This window comes from Molothrus aeneus, chromosome 8, assembly GCF_037042795.1.
Source record: "Molothrus aeneus isolate 106 chromosome 8, BPBGC_Maene_1.0, whole genome shotgun sequence".
Classification (NCBI taxonomy): Eukaryota; Metazoa; Chordata; class Aves; order Passeriformes; family Icteridae; genus Molothrus; species Molothrus aeneus.
In genome coordinates, this window is record NC_089653.1 from 26899791 (window position 1) to 26916367 (window position 16577).

Below are 16577 nucleotides of genomic sequence, written 5' to 3' on the forward strand. Positions count from 1 at the left end.
ATACAAGAAGATATGAGCTAGAAATGTACAACTGTGAAATGTACAAACATGAAATGTACAACTCATATAAAGTTTGTGTTTCTGGCAATAAGCAGTCCAGTATTTGTGTCTTTGATCTGGTGATCGGCAGCAGGGCCACATCCCGTCAAACACTCAGGGTTTGACCCAGGGGTGTTGGAAGCATCGAAAGGGGAAGCTCTGAATTCCAATCAGAAAAGTGAAATCCAGTGTTACATCCTGTGCTTTTGTAACTCTCTTTGTATAAGGAGCAGATCACAGAAGCATGTCCCAATAAAATGCTGCAGCCCACATCTTGGTCATTGCTTCCAGCGTGAGTCTGTGCAGTGAGGGGAGTCAGAGCTTGAATCATAGAAATCACATTGGCGGAGATGATTCAAGAGCTGGATTACATGAAAGCTGACTATAAGAGAGATGGAAATTATATATCAAGTCTAAGAAAATGCAGGAAACATAAGGCCCTTAAAATTCTTACTGATGTTGAATAATTTGTTTCACTGCATTTGTGGTGTTGTTTGTGAGCTTTTTAGTAGGTACTTTATGAAAGACCCTCAATACTGCTTACCCACAACCTTCTCTAGGTGTGGAATCACATTGATTTTTTTTCTCCTTCCACTCATAAAAATAGGGGCTCAAAGAGGGGACTTGTTTTCAGTGTGCTGTGGTGTAACTCACAGCAAACTCTCAACCACTGAGTGTAAAGCCAGCTTGTCTGCTTTGCTTCCCTCTATAAAAGATGAACTATAGTACATTTAAAACCTAACAGGAGCTTTTGGCTTGTTTTTTCATTCTACACTTTTACACTGGTATATTTTTTCTGGTTGCAAAACAGTTATTTCTGTGATATATGTAACACAAAAAATCAGAAGAAAAGCTTCAATGGCTTTGTTGTAGTTTTGTGCAGTCTCTAGAGTCTGATTTTAGTATAATTTATGAGAAAACTGCTTAGGCTATTCTTTAGACTGTTTTGAAAAGGATAGTAAATAGATATAGTGTTTTACTTAAACAGTGATTCTGTGTAATAATGAAAAATGTTTCTTATATGATTGTAGAGTAATTTTCCCATTTTTCAAACCTTAAAAAATTTTTGGCTGATTGTAAAATAAATCCAGAGATAATTTCGTCACTCATTTGAAAAGGATCCTGAATTAGTCTAATGGGAATTGCAGCTTAGCAAGATCTTTTTACACTTGTATAAATCCTCAGGCTTAGTAGTAAAATCTCATTTCAGTATTGAAAGCTTGATGGTGATGTTGTGTTGCCATGGAATCAAGCAAATGGGAAAAATTTTGGAATGCCCCGAAGGAACAGACTTTCAGAGCTGCATGTGCTCCAAAAAGCCCAAATACCGCTAGGTTTTCACTTCCAGAAAAGGGAGATTCTCTCCTGCTTCCATTGAAGCCAATGGGAGGCTTGCCACTGATCTCAGTAGGAGCGGGAGCATGCCTGAGTTTTGCAATCCATCTTTTTAAAGTCCTTAAACTGAAGTGTTTGCCGTGCCAATGAGTCCAGGGAGGTGATTTGCATATGATGGCCAATGAGCAGAACCCTGGCTTTGTGTGAATAAGCTGCTGACCACATTCACGCATAGCAGCCTGCAGAGGAAAAAGAGCTGGCAGGACTCTTTTTTTCTAAAATAATGATTAGTCCTCCCTATGTTTAATTTCCTCATGAAGCTTCCAGCAGAGTTCAACAAAGTACCTGTTTGCTGGACAATTCTGTGCAGAGGAGGAGGGAGCAGGGACAAGGGGACTTCTTTTTACATCGGCTCTGCCCTGGCTCTGTTCTCTGAGCTCATTTCCAGTGATTCCCATGATGTCACTTTTAGTAATGGAGACATGTTTACAAAAGAGTACACAGCATCCTCTTTAAAAAGAAACTTTCAACTTGGGGAGCATTACAAAAGTTAGGAAACCAAAAACTGTGTGAGGAGGGAGTAAAGATCCAGACAAAGGTTCTTTGTTTGCAGTGACCGAACTTGACCTCACATGACTATGAACAATAATGAATATGCAGTTTGCCAGTGGCAGAACTCAGTGTCAGCACTATTGCCTTTGGTATACAATATATTAAGAGCATCTGAGAGTGGCAAGTGGCCACAAAATGGGCTGATAAGATTGTATGTAAAAATGCTTTGAGTATACTTAATATCTCCTTTCAAGACAAATGATTTTTTCTTTTCTATTTCATCCCCCTTATCTTGAGAACAAATACAAAATTCATTAGGAGTACAGTGACTCTCTCCTATGAAATATATTGTGTTTCTGTAATTTTGAAAAGATAAGGGCATTTTAGCCCAAGCTGCTCCTAGCTTTTCCCTTGAACTCCTTGTTACTCACATGAGTACAAAAAAGGCTTTTGTTCTAACAGCAAGATCCAGTATAACTAACTGGGTTAAACCCAGTATAACTAACTTTTACACTTCCAAACTTAGCACCATTTTTCTATCAAGAAATTACACACACGCTTGCATTTTGTACAAATCAGAAAATCCTAACTATCCAAAGGGATTTGCCAGCATTTTAACTCTAGCAATGAGGAATGGCAGAATTTGGAACAAGATTCTCCCATACTCGTGCCTTGAGCAATTATCTGCCATAACAATGCAGGCTTCCCCCTGCCTGCTGAGAGCAAGGGGGATGTATTACAAGGGTGGTTGCACTTTTCCACTTCTGTTTCTTGAGGGTATTTGCAAAGCTGACATTCTATCCAAGACCTGATTTTATGTAAAAAACAACAGATGAAGCAACTAATTTATGGCATATAGGCCCTAAATTCTGTTGGATATTCCAAATTATTATCCATTTGTAAATCATTACAAACTGGTATGTGTGGGGCAATCTGGTGTTTAAAGGATAAATTGCATTTGCAGGTACTTCAAGTTTCACTAATAACTTTATTGCCAAGCCAAATAAACTTGTACTTGTTGTCAATTTCTCTGCAAAAAGCAAAGACTTTCTTCTCATCTAGTTCCCTCTCCAGGAATCCAGAACTGCTTTCTACCCTTCTAAAAAAGAAAGCAAAGAATATAATAGAAAACGGAGAAATCTGAGAGCTAAGGGCAGTATGGGCCATTTTGAAAAAAATGGCATCTTATAGAAAAATCACAAAATCGTGATCTTATCAAATTTGTTGTGACTTATCCTTGAGTCACAGAACAGTGAATTTTTCTAGAATAACACAACCCCTAATTAATATGAGGTTCTAGGCAAGTGTTTCATCAGTAGCTGAAAAGGAGGCACTTTTCACTGCTCCAGTTTGCTCTATTGTGCAGCTGTTGGCTTTTGAAGGACTTGTCACATCTTGTAAAGTACTGTAGATACTGGAAGCTGGGATCACGGACAGCTCTTTCAACAACAGTGCACAAGAGGCTTTGCAACAGATTGTGTGACCCAGGTGTTGAATCACCTGATACCCCACCCCTCCCCTCATTTTCAGGTATTAGGGACCTTAATCAAGGCACTGCTGGGGGGACACTGGAAGAGTCTTAATGCCTTTGCAGTGAAAGACACAAGATCTGATCGTTGGGAAATTTCCACAGAATTTTGGGGACATCTTCTGAAACAACCTGGGAGAGTTATGAAAGTGTCTGGGCATCATTTCTGCTCTGATGCAATGGTCCTGATGCAGTCTGCCTTATATTCCACTGCAGGCTTTACACTCCAAATCCCTTATGTGATTATCTCATATAGATGAACAGAGAGACACCTACAAAGGGCAACACTCCCTGCTCCCCAGTTTATCTAAGCTAACAAAACAGATTTGCTGATTTTGGCTTTGCAAAAAGCACAAAGGAACTAAAAATCCCTATAGATGTCTAGATATATTTCCTTTGTGTAAGCCAGTTTCACTAAAAAATAGAAGGTCTCCAGTCTGCAGTTCACCATAGATATACATAACTAATTTTATGTAACTGAAATTTTATCTATGAACACAATCAACAAAAAGTCAACTATAAATGTTGTCTCAGCACGACAAAATTAACTGAGAACCCTGACAAAAAGCAGTTTTTTGCTTTTGGCCTTCTCTCTGGACTAATCTGGCTACACCAGTTGTTACATTCCAATTCTGACACTCAAATCATGTTGAGCAATTTTCCCACAGTGTGTTTTCCAAACAAAGGCATTTTTCCCACTCCCACTTATGTGTCTCTTGCATCTGGGAACTGCAGAAAAATGTCCTTAAGTCCTAAGATCCAGCCAACCATTGAACTTGTATTACAATGATGGATTTCAAAAACTGTGGGTGATCATTTGACCAAAACTATACCAACTGACCCAGCAAAAGTATACTTTTTCAGTTACTAAATTACAGATATTCAACTCATATCATGATAAAATCTTACACAGGTTATTTTTTCACTGTTTGAAGCATAACCTAATACTTTCCTAAGTACCTTATTCCTTCATGAGAACAGAAATCTTTTTATTTGTATACCCTAAAATCTTAAATTGCCTAGTTATTGCAGGATATTCACCTGAAGTGGCAGAGGCCTTGAAAAGGTTATAATCTCTTTCTAGATGATGTTTTTGCAGGTCCTGTCTTTCCCCTTTATAAAACAACAGAACATATTACTAACTTGGTATTTCACACATGACCAGCCATTGCTTCAAGAAACTTGCATGGGTCACAACAGGACAGGCTGGATGCATAAAGCTGCTTGTGGGCTAAGTCACCCCACAGCTCTTTCAGATTTAGGATAATAGAGTGTCATACATGCTGACTTTATTCTTGCTACACTTTCCCCTTTCATTATTTCCACAGGATGAATAAAGCAAGAGTGGTTTCTGGAGGGTTCTGGTTTATTCTACTTTTACCTACAAAGAGACTAAATATTTCTAGAAGCAAAGTACCCCAGGCTGTAGGACAGAGATGTTTTGAGCCAGGTCTTTTGAGGGAGAGAAGTGACTGGTGCCTTTGTAATCAACTTAATGTCATCAACTTAACCTGAGGTACAAGCGAAGATTATATCAGATTTTAGCTTTAAAAGTGCTGTCTTTCAGAGACACAAAGTTACAAAGAAAAAACATTTCATCCAGCATAAAAAAATTGAGCAAATTTGAGCACCTGTTTACCAGCATAATTTACTGAAAGCGTCGCAGTAGTTCAGGTAAACTAGAATTGCTGTTAACAGGCAATAGAACTCAGGCTGAAAAGCAAGAAGAGGAGCCCCCTGAAGCCACAGTGTCTTACTTCTTCTGAGGAAAAACATTAGCAAACTGCAGATAACCACCTCTGCATTTTGTGACTGAACTTTTTAATTAATGTTATGGATTGACTATACTGGTATAATAGAATCATAGAATCTTAAGGGTTAGGAAGGAACCTTAAAGGTTATCTAGTCCCAAGCCCACCTACCATGGGCTGGGACCTGTCCCAGTAGACCAAATTGCTCAAGGCCTTATCCACCTGGCCTTGAACTCTTCCAGGATTGGGGCATCCACAACCTCCCTTAGCATCCTGTTCCAGTATCTCACCACCCTCCCAGTGAAGAACATTTTCCTAATATCTAACCAAAGTTTCCCCTCTTTCAGTTTGTAAATATCATAATGCTAATAATAAGTGATAAATGTCATATATGAAATACAAAAAGTAATGAGCAGACCAGTGCACTTTGAATGTGCATTCAGAAATCTGCTTTAGTGGTCAAAATATATTGGGCATGCATTTGCCTATGGCTCTTCCTTGCAAAAAGTGTTCTGCTCATCCTGAGCTACTGCAGTGTCTCTGAGATTAAACTGAGCTTCTCCAATCAAGCTCAGTTGTGTTTCCCCACCAGCTTTTTTCACAAAAGAACTTCCTGTGCATTTTCATCTGTGACATTGCTCAGATACATGTTTGTGAATAGTTAGTGTTTACTATATATTACATATTACATGACACGTGCTTAGAATGTGCTAATTAAGTTAATGCATAAAAAATACTTGGGAAGCACCAGCCAGATCGGAAACTGGAGAAGGCTCCTGTGCACTTAGCAAGTTATTTCTGGAACAGTCTTCCAAAAGAGGTATGCTGCAAATATCAGCCCCAAGTCCAACTTACACTGTGGCATCATCTGACATTTTTGACCATTCCTCATTCAGTTTCAGCTTTTCTGGTAGATCATTAGTATGTATGGACCAGGAAGTACCATCAGCAATCCTACCCAGTATGATGAAACATGAAGCAAAATTTCATAGCTTGTTTACCCAAGCAATACCTGCTACTAAAAATAACTTGGTTACTATATTTTAACTAATACTTCAAGGACTGGCATAGATACCTTATCTGCTTCTGATCAGCCCTCAAAATAAGAGCCAATATATTTTGAAATAATATTTATTTTCTAATCTAGGCATTTTTAAATCTTGTAAAAAGGTCGATGTGGAGAAAAAGTCATCCATGTCTGTACTTAGAATATCTGGAAGCAGAACAATGCACAGTTACAGAGTCTGCCATTTTGCAACTTTATGGTCAGTAGTATGATCCACGTCTTTGTGTGTCTTTGCTTTTCTGATTTTTCTATTCCTCTGGGGACCCTATGTAGATGTTTCCTGACCATAGATATATGTGATATCCCTGTAGTCATTTAATGTTCAGAGTTTTAAGAGGCTGCATAAGGAGTGCATTTTCAGAGGACCACACTAGAAAATACATCCTGGTGGAACCCTCCAGTGAAGAAATGCCTTAAATGTAACTTGTGTTTGCTATGGGAATTCAAATGAATCATTTAGAAAGGTGTTAAATTAAGGATAGAGAAGGAACGGAGGTAATATTATAGCTAAAATATTTTAAATGCCAACTGTGTCTACAATCCTTCAGATTTAAACTTTCACTTTTGCTAAACTGAGACTTCTTTTCTCATCTGCATTCTCTTCATTTTCTTCCATTTTACACTTCATTCTGTATTTAGAGCAGTGTCCAAGATATCTTTACTCTTTTTCCTCAGTACAGATCCTGACTTAGCCTAATTAAAATTAAATACAAGAAAAAGGGCTAAAACAGTAAACTTAGTATATTAAAAAAAAAAAACCACCAAACCCTCTTTTGGACGTTGTATGAATGTTGTATGTCGTCTGACATCTTCTCTACCTACATGTTATTTTAATTTCATCTCATATAGCCTGAGATCCTTGGGGTAAAATCATAGCATGGCAAAAGCCAATAGCAAATCTCCCCCCTTGACCAGGAAAGCTGCATCACAGTGGTGTATGGTACAAATATCACAAAATTTATACACTCTATTACAGGACAACCACAGGCCCTTTCTGAGCCCTACTTGAGCTTATACTCCCCACTTCTGTATTAACGTAACTTAAGCAGGGAGCACTTAATTAATGTGAAATTAATTCAGCCGAGAGTAACCTTTGAAAGCAGGCTCACACTATCAGCTGTGGCTTGTGCAGGACACCTGAGGGAGCTGCAATCTATGCATCCTTACGTAACAGGCATTAAGGAGCAGTTACACAACTTAATGCAAACACCACCAGCAGATGAAAATCTATGGCACACACAGGATCTTGAGTAATCATCAAAGCAGTGCCAGAAAGTAAATTCTACCTGCAGAAAACAGGGGTTTGTGTTAAATCCATTTCCTGGGATGCTCTGTAGTTCTGTTGCTGGTGGGCCTAATAGTCTGCCACAAAGTGGATTTTCATTGTGAAGTTTTTATCCTTCAAAACCTGTTAATACAAACTTTGACCAACGCTGCCAGAAAATGTGTGTGCAGTTCAACTCATATCTTTACTGACTGCAATAATAAACTTTTGGTCTAAAACAAACAGTTCATCAGCAAACAAGTTACTTCTGTGCACTGAGGTTACTTGGGCCTTTCTCCTCCTGTCATCCCATTTTTCACTCACTGTTCAGACACTTAGAGTTTGATGTCTGAGTGTGTCTTCATGATGCCAGGGCACAGCAGCTCTCTCAAATTTAGGACAGGGGTAGAACATACTCCATTTTTTAGTGCACAAAGGCTATTAGTGTCCTTTAATTAAAACTGTTAATTCAGGCAATACTTTAATCTCAGTGGTTAACTTAGTTACCTTAACAAGGTATGTTACCTTAAGAAGGTATGCCTAAAGTCAGGCAGTTATGGCTGTCCACACCTCTATTCTAAACTCAAGAAGTTGTATCTGTTATCTTGGTATCTGTTATCAAGGAAGACCTGAGCCTTCCTTGTTCAGTTTTTGCATTTTATTCCCACCTCTCAAGAAAACACACCTTTGGGATTTTTTGGTTAAAATATGCTGGTGGCAAAATATATCCCTCTCATCAGGGAGGTGTGCAGTGATCTGGAGAGGGGAAATTATCCACCTGAAAGAGAAGTCCTCATCAACCATCACTCTGGAACAACTGCAGTGGCAGTGGGAGGGTGTGAGGAGTAACTGAGGGAGGGGCTGGAGCTGTGTAGAGTAGTAGTGTAGACACAGCAGTGTCTGAGCTGTGCTCAGACAGTCACATCCCATTGCTTGTGAGGAGTAGCATTGTTTCCTGTTATTGAAGGAGAGCATAAACATGGGGGAAGGAGAGCCCCAGAATGAAAAGAGACTTCATGGAGAGTGATGTCAAATTGTGGCTTTAATAAGTACATCTTTCGCAAGATTATCCAAGTTGGGGTTTAATTTTGTTTTCTGGGAGTAAAAAAAGGAAAATAGCCTAAATACTGATAACATATTTTTCTCTCATTTAAATTCCCAGTTTAAAAATAAATAAATAAAACCAGTTTGTTTTCATGCCAACAATTCAATTTATCAGAATATATTTGTATTAATTCCCTAATTAAAATAGCATTGCATTTGTCAGAGCCCTTTAGGCAACAGTAATGTCAATGGAATTAATCACCAAAGCATTCTTTTCTTGATCAAGGTGTTTTCCTGAAGTATTGCTACAAGGTACATCCAATTCAGCCATGCTTGAGAACACTGTAATTGTGTTTGACAGGAACATCATTCTTTCTTTAATGAAATAGGTTTCCAAAGTGGTTTCTACCACCTACAGTTTGGAAACCCATGTGCTGCCATATAGGATGGCTTCTTTCCTTGCCTACTATTGGCAAACTGCCATTTTATTTCTATATGCTCAGTTAAACCTCTACTTACAAACTACAGGATCTATTAGGACAGAAAAAATCCGGGAAGTGTGATGAAGCTTTTATGTATCATCTTCTGACCTTCATGTCTTAATTTTTTAAGTGTTCTTTGTACTGGTTATTCCAGAACTGTCTGTCATCTACAACATCCTAATTGTATTGTTTTAACTGACAGGTACATACAAACGTCATTCCACAGAGTTATTTTTAATCAGGGATTTCTCGTGTTCAATTAAAAAATAGTGAAGAAAGAACACATAAAAAGATAACTGTAAAACAGGCAGTGATTCAGAAAAAAACTGGGCTGCTCCACTTTGCATGTTTCTCCATTCTATGACACCTGAGAAAATTTATTTTCTGCAAGTATCCTGAGCACTATATGTATTTTCTGACTGTATTTTCTTTTATGCCAAAAATATAGCAAAATAACCAGTGCATTACCATGGCCTGCCAATCCAGCCACATATGTATGTGGTCATGAGAAAGGACATATATAAAATCTGCCTGGATAAAGAATGATTCATCCATAGAGAGGAGGTACCCAGGAGAGGTGCCAGGGATGATCTCTGTCCTCTGCTATTTTATCTGTCTTGCTGAGGCAGTTACAGCTCCCATTACTGTGATACCAGAATATATAAGGTCATACAGCTGTTCTTACAACACTCAAATGGGATGGACAGATAACATGGGTTATCCTGGGTCAGAAGCTTGAAGAAGATCATTGCACAAGCTTCACATGCTCTTGGTGGGTAGAAGGTGTTTATTGACCATTCCTATATAAATCATCACCTAACCTCATTCCCAAAGCATCCAATTGTTTCTCAAGCATTCATGCTAAAATAGTCAAGAGGTCCCATCTTGGAAGTGTTACTGGACATGAACCAATGGCTGAAATGACTTGCAGCAACTTCTTTCAGTGCACAACAAGTGCTCTTCCACTATGATTGTCATGATAAATGTATTTCATAACAAGGCTTCTAAATGTCCATTCCAGTCAATAATTTTAATCACAGAGTGCTGAGTAAGACTGTATTTTAAGTCCGTGTGGTCATAAAATTCTAATTAGATGAAGATGTTGTTAAGCTACTCATGCGTCTAGGTTTTCACAGTTTGATTATCAGGTCATGTTTTAAGGCAACATTGTACCTGAAACTGATTTGGAAGCAAAACATCCCTACTTACATACATGAAGAAGTCATTCCCAAACTATAAATATATGAATGTGATCTTGTTAATTTACTGAAGCCAGCAGTGACATTTCTGCATGGGACACTGGCATGGTACCATCTACTCTGTGTGATGTAAGTTGTATTTGATGACTGCTGTCACCTGGTAGCTTCTCCTGTAGAGGTACCCAATGCTGCTGGGCTGAGTAACACAGTAGTCCATAAATTCTATACAGGTGCTTTACCACAAGTGGAGGAAAAATGCTCTTTACACAATTTTTTATGATTCCCAGTCAGAAATTTTTGGTATTTTTATACTTATCTTTATCTGTAAAATGGCAGAATACTTACCAACCTGGTAGGATGTTGGGTAGGATAATTAGCTATTATTTTCAGATGGTCTTAGACTGATGAGTGTTAAGTCCTGCAAGAGAGAGAAGTATGTGATCCACTGACACTTGATTAACACACACCTATGTCATCACCTCTGCAGCCCTGCAGCCCTACAGCAAGAAACAAGCAAGGCTGGATTGCTTAATTAATAACAGGTTTGGATAACACCTGTCAATGAAAAGTAATGTGCCCCGTATGTTGACATGTTTTCCATTAAAACACCTCATTTTACAGTCCCATCCAAGCATTTTTCATCCAGTACCATCTTTCTAACACAGTGGATTACTATATTGCCCATCTTTTGGAAGCTGGACTAGATGACCTCTATGGGTCCCTTCCAACCTCAACTATTCTCTGATGCCAATTCAAGTTCATGCTCAATAAGCTTAGGCAGCATTAATTTGCTTCAGACTTCATGATAATGCTTTTTAAATAATTTCACTAAGACAAATTATATTTTTTTATTCTTGTTTCTAAAGCCACAGTGGTATGTTGTAGCTACCTAGAAAAATCCTCATGACAGAAAACCTGCAACCAATAAAGGTACCAAGGAAAAAGCATACAAGAACAATAGTCATGAAGTTCCAGAGCACCAAATGTGCCAAAGACAAATTCTGCAGCAGCACCATTGCAGCAATGCACTGAAGGATGTTTTCAGCATGTATTTAATACATTTTAACTTTTACTGGTGACAATTCAAGGTTAATGAAAATCAGAGGGGTTGGACTGGAACTGATTTCAACAATGCTGGAGAGTTTCACACAATGCACCCGTTTGGGTGACTTTGGAAAGCTTCCACCTTTCGTATCTTCATGCTGAAATATCTTGGCTATTTCAGCTGTAACCAATATAAGCTTTAAGACTAATTTAATGCATTAGCCTTAATATGGTATAGTCAGATGTAGGATCCAACCAAATCAAAAGTGTTTTTAAGAGGTTTTAGTACTGTCTTGCCCTAGATCTGGTTGGATATTTTTGCATGAAAAGTGGATAGAATTATTGCATAAAGTTAATCTTTATGGAGAATTTTTGTTGTTAATCATCTCTCATTTAAATCTAAAAATAAGAGCAATTTTTTCCCAATCACTTGCTGAAAAATGAAGATGTCAGTTCAGAAATAACGCAACACTTATGGAGAAAGAGGATGAGATCACAGTTTAATAGTGATAGCTTGATATCAACAATACCATTGTGTTTCAGGAGAGATGCAGTCCAAAGGCAGCATCCTGCCTTCATTCTCCTCTCCATGCCAGGATCTTTGTCATATGCTCTGCAACATCTGCCCTGGTATAATGCACCTTGAGAGATTTTGTCTGAGATAGGAGTGCATGCACCTAAATGCATCTCCCAAGGTCTCTGCAGTGATATTTCTGAATAGAAAAGCTTTTCAGTTTTCTCTCTTTGAAATCTGTGGATGAGTTTGTGATCACAGACAAACTTTTCTGTTTACATGACACCTTCCCTGCATGTCCAAACTTACTGGAAATATTGCTCTGTGTGCGTGCAATGAACACCATTGCACACACACAGAGCAATATTTCCAATAAATTTGGACATGCAGGGAAGTTTGAGGCAGAAAAGCGTTAATAAATTATATTAATACAAATTAAAGTCCTGACCCTCAAACACTTGAGCTGAATGGTTCCTTCTCAGGAGAGGAATTTCAGTGATGCTGAAGAGGCCTGTGACATATGCATTACTCACAGGAGCCATGGTGCAAGGCTGGAAATCCACTTCCAGCTTATTATGCATGTGTGGTTTCAGCTGTCCTAATTGCAGGCTCACACAGATACACACATTTTAGCTATCCAGCAGAGAGGGTAACAAAAACCTACAGCCATTCAGCACCAGTGTGACAGCAATGTACTGCAGCAGACACCTCTCCACAGCAACTGGGATGAGCTGGTGGCTGCTGCTGTGCCATACTTCAGCACTTTCCATGGAGGGGAAACAAGGCAGAATGAAAGCTATGAGGAGTTCTCACATTTTTACATCAGCATGCCTTAATGTTCATAACACACCTTCAAAATTTCCATTTCAACTCTTATTCTTTCCAATATTAATTTTGGAAAGAATAAGATTGAAAATGCAATGGCAATAAAAGACAAAATAGGCGGATAGACACAGCTCACTCCAAATCAGAAGATTCATTATTTAGTCTTCTTAAATTTATCCCTATAAGAAATTAGATTATTATATATTACCTAGGAAAATCCAGTTGCTGATATATCTAGTAGATACTCAGATGAGTGAAAACAGACATGGTGCTAATCAAGTGGGAAAGTCTGAAATAGCAAACACAGAAAACCATTAAGGGTTCTTAATTCAGAGGAGTTAACCATCTGGGGCAGTATTGCATACCTTGTGACCACAATTGTAGCCCCAGCTCTAGCCTGAGAGGAGCCGTGATTCTGCCTCCCTGGGCATCTGTGAGACCAACAAGGTCTGCAAGGTAGCAGGTGGTGCTCTGGTACAGAAGGGGTGATAATTTGGAGGTTTTTTTTTTTAAAGCATTATTAGCACAAAACTGGAGTGGACTTGCAGGTCTCAATGATACAAATTATTTGCTACACCTTGCTCTTTCATCTGCTTTGTTTGTGCCTAGAAAAATTGTCCTAAGTCCTGCTGAGTCCTGCTAATAGTGAGGGATTACTGAGAGGCTAAGGAAAGGTGAACTGGACTGAAGGACCAACACATTACCTGGCTTCACCCAGGTAAGCCTAGATGTTTATATCTGTCTCTCACACTAGGAAGAAACATTCATTTCTAGTGCACAGGCTTTCTGATCCCAGAGCAGATGCCTCACTCATAACAGGCTTTGAAGGACCCAGTTTCTCTGCACTGAATATAAAATTTAAGTTGGCTATTCCAAACATAGACAAACCATTGACTGCTAGGCATGCCAAGCCTCATCCCAGCTGACCACCTTGATAGTCTGGTATTAGAGCAAATCAAGGAAGAGTTTATCTAGATGCACAGGACTGTTAGGAAACCCTGAGATATTTGTAGTTACCCAGTGCTACAGCTCAAGGAAGTCAAAGCCTGGACGTTGAAATATAAACAACTTCAGATTGATCATCAAAGGCTTTAACAAGCTCAAATCTCTGCCAGCAGAACCTTGCAGCTCCATCTTCCCTGCAGGGTTGCTTCTGTCCTTGGAGAAGACATTAGTCCTCCCAATGAGGATATCCAAGGCTCTCACTGTGATGGAGTTAATTATAGGTAACCTGCTGATGTACAATTAAATATGTTCACCAGCACAATTTGTGGGGTGCATGGTATGCTTTGCTATGCCAAGTAAAAGGATCTGAGAGTGGACAGGAATAAATACCAGCTTGTACTGCAGGAGATTAGTGATCTGAAGTGCCTGCTGTGTGACAGAGACATCCAAGTTTAGATGCCAGTTCAAACAAAGTCTTTTAAACAAGGATGTTTTGTCATGCAGTGTTAGGAAGTACAATTCTTCCTTAATCAAAATTAAGGAGTCATTTTTTAATATTTGCTTTTTACTAGAGACCAGAGAAGGAGTGAGCAGAACTGCTAATCCACCCAGTGTGATACAAATATTGTAAGAAGAGACAATTCTCCTGGTAAGAGGACTGAAAGCTAAAAATATAAGGCAGAGGCTGAAGGGCAGCCAAAGGCACAGGGTGATATTCCGTGTCTGTGGTCACACAGCTGGCCTGTGCCCAGAGCCTCTAGAGGTTGTAGGGAAAAAAGTGTTGCATGGAATGATGTCTTTCACTGTCCTAAATTAACATGAAGCCAAAGTTCACCATCAGTGCAAGGGCACAGCTGGCAGAATCTGCTGCTAAATGACTGATCCCACCACCACCAATGGAACCAGCAGTGGGAGTGGATTTGGAGCAGTCTCCAGTTGGATCAGAAAGCTGCTTTACAGAAACCATTGCAGAAATCAGGAGAGATCCAAGGAAAAGCACCAGTCCTTCCTGAACTGGACACACAGATCTGGAAAGGGGCTTTGTACTACCCCAAAGTTCCCCAATTTCTTGCAGGCTGAACACAAGGAGATGTAAAAAACAGAAATATGTAATATGTTCTATGTAATATGACAGAGTCTTTCTGTATTCCATACCTTACAAAACTTAACCAATACAAAAACCAATACAAACAAACATACCTTAGCTGAAGAACCTTGGTGGGAAAGTCAAGGGGAAATTACGTCCTCCCAAAAGTTTCTGGAGCTGTCAAAGATACCCAGAGGCTGAAAATACATGAGACACCCTCAGTGAGCACTGTGAGTTTCCGAAAAAAGCCCGAAATATTTTGTTCAAGTCATTTCTTCAAAGTTAGGATCAAAAATGAAGCAGCCAAATGAAAACAAAACAAAACAAAACCTCAAAGTACTACGAATAGAACATGAAAAATCCAAGGAAACTGCACACTGTATGTGATTCCCTGTGCAGGGCTAGCACCTGGCATGTACGTACTTTAACATACCAAGATTTATTCCCATCCATGGACTACACAATGTATTTATGCTTGCAATTGATGTATTGCACAACGTAATGAATAGCAAAGTAATAACAGAGAATAAGTCAGTTTCCTTGGCACCAGGTTCTGGAAAGCTCTAATCTGCAAACAGCACATGACTCATTGGCAATTCCCTTTCATATGCCAGTTTAAAGGGAATTATATAGAAGTTCACATTCTGCCCATACAGACATCTACATCCTGTTCAGATAACCAGTTTATACAGGGGTTGGCTGTGATGTCTATTGTCTACTAACCAGAGTCCTGAGCCAAAGATTATTAACCAAAAGCAGTTACCAGAGAAGGATGAGCATGGCAAAAGTAAAACCATATCTTTAGGCCATTACATCTAAGAAAAACTGTCATCACATAAAAGCAGACTATAACCTTTAGGTGAATTAGCAGCTACCTGTTTTACACGTGGGAGAGAATTAATTTTTACCAAAAAGTAGATAGCAGGCAATTTGTTTTGGAAAGGCTGAATGCCCTCAGTGTTAAGATCCTAGGACTTAAGCTACCACTGTGGGTTGTTTCAAGAACAGCATAAGACATTCCAACACATCACAGGAGGATTCCTGGCCTCCATGGCATTCAATCAAGAAATGTTTCTGCTCTGAGCCTTGCTTTTCATTGCTGTTTGTAAGAGCAACACAGGGAGTAGAAATTTAGCACAGGAGAGGCAGGTGGTGGATGCAACACACTTCCAGACACTGCCTAGTTAATTACAGCTATGGAATCATACTCAATTGTAGTGTGAGCCAAATAGATTCCAGTTTTTTTTAATTACTTGTTGCTATATTAATGTTACTTCTATATTGGTTAGAAAAGCTGTGACTCAGAAAAGAGCCACCACAAGAATGACAAGTATTTCAAACTGCAAAGAAATGCACTGGTCTTTCCTGATGCAGTGGTAAGGTGGTGAAAATAAAAGGGAATCTTAGAGCAGATAAAAGAATATTCTATTTAACTCATGTTATTAAATACCTATTAAGACATGAGTAGCAGAGAATCTTGTGGGGTGGGGCGGAAAATTGCTGAAGTCAGATCTGCTGTGCAAGTGGTTCAGAAAGGCCAGACCCTTCTGAGCTGGGAACTGGAGTGAGTAAATCCCCACTGTCTCTACATGGTGGATTCCTGTATCCCAGGTGGGTGCTTAGCTAAGGGTGTATCACACTCACAGCTCCACACACACACACCAGACTGCAGCTCTGGCTCTGCTCAGGACAATGTGCCTGCACAGCCATGCACACACTGAAGAAGTGCCTGAAGTGCCTCTCTGGTCTGCCCTAAGAGCAGATCCCCCCCTGCTTTGTGCTCAGTTGGCTTCCCATCTTATTTCTTTTTTTCTCATTCACTTATCTGGTTGCATTTCTTTTGCCTTTCAACGTTTTTCAAAATCAAATGAATGCTGTGCAAAAGCTGTGTCAGTGCAATGT

At 39.2% G+C, this 16577-nt stretch overlaps 1 long non-coding RNA gene across 1 annotated transcript; it reads right to left on the reverse strand.

Moving 5' to 3' along the window:
- Positions 1-353: 353 nt before the first annotated feature.
- LOC136559235 (uncharacterized) lies at positions 354-14855 on the reverse strand. Its single transcript, XR_010783986.1, has 3 exons — positions 14789-14855; positions 10606-10678; positions 354-421 (listed from the first exon to the last, which is right to left on the reverse strand). It is a non-coding gene; the product is annotated as an uncharacterized lncRNA (long non-coding RNA).
- Positions 14856-16577: the final 1722 nt, after the last annotated feature.